Below are 2,500 nucleotides of genomic sequence, written 5' to 3'. Positions count from 1 at the left end.
TTTTTTCAGAGCTTCCCCCCCCCCGAAAGCATTTTGCGAAACGTGTACAGAGCAACACAAAAAAAAAAAAAAATAAAAAAAACACAAAAAACCCTTAAAGCAAAAAAAAAACCGTTTATCGCGCCTCACCAATATATCTTTTATAAAATTCGATATCCTCTCCAAATATAGATCTTCGAAACACTCGCAAGACGATTACAATCGGTATAACTTTAACGTCCGTCCGAAAAGTACTTTCGGGGACTAGACGACCGATTGATCTCGTGCGGTTTCGCTATTCGATCATTTGAAGAGAACAAAAAGATATATGGGGCGACCGACAAACGGTTTTCCCGTAGAACCAGACTCGCGATTGCGTTGACACACACATCATAGCCACACCAATAGAAGAGTTTTAGGACGGTAACCCGGGTGGGGTGTTCTTTACTCAGAATATGTGCAACATCGGATCTATATAGCCATCGATACAATTCGTACACAAATGTGTCGTACGAAGAGAGAGACTTTTTTTCCTCTGACAACATAACGGTAAGAGACATCCTTCCACACTCATAGGTTCCACTCCCTGGGGCTATGATATATATATACATATAAATTCAAATTCGAAGCAACGGTCACAATTCTACTCTATATTTTTGCGGGTTATGTGTTCTTTCGTTCAATTTCTTTCATGCGTTCGTTCGATCTCTGTACACAGTCTTCACATAGGACAGACTCGTGTAGTACGCTTTCGTGGGTTAAACCCATCTCGTTTCATTTCAGGCGACGTCGGGAGCGCGTTGAAAATGTACCAGTGAAATCTCGATAGTTCTACGAATACGAATCGTCCCGAAAAAGATTTTGTCACCGCTTCGAAGCGGTGTTTCAGACGGGCGGACGTATATAAAACATATACGACACACGACACCGCCTTCCACACTCACGCTAGTTCGAACACGATTTCCATCTCTCTCGAAGACTGTTAGACGTACGTAAAATTTCTCAATATCCATAGGACCGCGACAAACGCCGACGAAGCGCCCATCATTCGCTCGTACGTATATAGGCAACAAGTGCCATCAACGCAAGCAGTTTATAAGTACGTAAACGACCCTCAGCCAGGCGTGGTCCAGGAATTGTATCCGTGGACCGCAATGTGCGTTCGAAATGTCGATGTTCATGTGTCCTGCAGTTCACACGTTGACGCGCAATTAGCTGCGTTCTTCATCGACCCACGAGCCAAGTGATCCACCGTTCAGGGTAATTTTTCCCTTTTATTCTCTCATATATAATATAATGTGTATTTGCTATCCACCACATTTTTGTGTTATATTTCGGAACAAGCCGATACCCGAAGAGCTCCAACCAGCGCGCGAAGGAGATTCGGGAGTCGTCGTACGACGACATAATTGTCCCTTAAAGAACGAGATATTTCCGTCGAAACCATATATATATGTACGAGCAAATCCAAAACCACTGTTTTCTTGCAAGTTCGACGGTCGGAGCGAATAGAACATTGAAAAGCCTTCTATCGAAGAAACACAGAGAGTATATCACCTCCAAAAACGACGGGGATATGGATATTCAAACTGGACAATTATCAACCCGATACTGGATTCGAAAAGTTTCTCTCTCCTTTCGTCGTTATTTACACCGGACGGACTCACGGCCGGCTCTAGCTGGGTGTCATATATATATATATACGTCCCACGCTCATGCTGCCACTAGCGCGCAACAGAGTAGGGTGTCAATGACAACGACACAGCATTGAAACGAGCTACACAAGCCGGTCTCTCTTGATACCAATGTAAACGAGCATTAAGTTATCTTCAGACTGCCCGATATTTTCGTCCTTTGGACTTTCCCAACGATTCCTTTTTTTCTTTTTTTTTTACACACCACAGCGAAGACTTGAGGAAGCGTGATTAGCACGCTCGCATCCCTCCCTGTCCTACTACAACTGTAAAGAAAGAAAAAAGAATACATTGGGCTTTCTCTCTATCGAGAAGATGGCCTACGCAACGCAGATCAAAGGCCTAATACGTGTAATATAATACGCGTCTGGCCGTGTATAAATCACGCACGAATGATCTGGTCGGGCCCAACTCTTCTCGTACGCTTATTTTTCCGTGTTGGGGCACTATCATAAAATCACACAAACCCCAACACGTGTGTGTCTTGGAAGGAAGATGGCCTACGCAACGCAGATCAAAGGCCTAATACGTGTAGTACACACGTCTGCCGTGTAAATCACGCACGAATGATCTGGTCGGGCCCAACTCTTCTCCACCACACCACATCCCAACTTTGTACATTTTTATATATTTTTGTGCGTTGGGGCACCTTCATAATCACAAACCCCAACAACACATATATCTCTCTCTTTGAAAGATTTGTTGTGGCCTACGCAACGCAGATCAAAGGCCTAATACGTGTAGTACACACGTCTGGCCGTGTAAATCACGCACGAATGATCTGGCGGGCTCAACAATATCTTTTTTTTTTATATGAATTCTTATCC

The 2,500-nt window shown here is 43.9% G+C and overlaps 1 non-coding gene across 1 annotated transcript; it reads right to left on the bottom strand.

Moving 5' to 3' along the window:
- Positions 1 to 1,087: 1,087 nt before the first annotated feature.
- On the bottom strand, positions 1,088 to 1,242 carry LOC143262603 (5.8S ribosomal RNA). The gene has a single exon (XR_013036348.1). It is a non-coding gene; the product is annotated as a 5.8S ribosomal RNA (ribosomal RNA).
- Between the last annotated feature and the right edge of the window lie 1,258 nt (positions 1,243 to 2,500).

The sequence above is a fragment of the Megalopta genalis genome, unplaced genomic scaffold, assembly GCF_051020955.1.
Source record: "Megalopta genalis isolate 19385.01 unplaced genomic scaffold, iyMegGena1_principal scaffold0155, whole genome shotgun sequence".
In the NCBI taxonomy this organism is placed as follows: domain Eukaryota; kingdom Metazoa; phylum Arthropoda; class Insecta; order Hymenoptera; family Halictidae; genus Megalopta; species Megalopta genalis.
The sequence above is the reverse complement of the archived record's forward strand: the minus strand, read 5'-3'. Positions and strand labels throughout refer to the sequence as shown.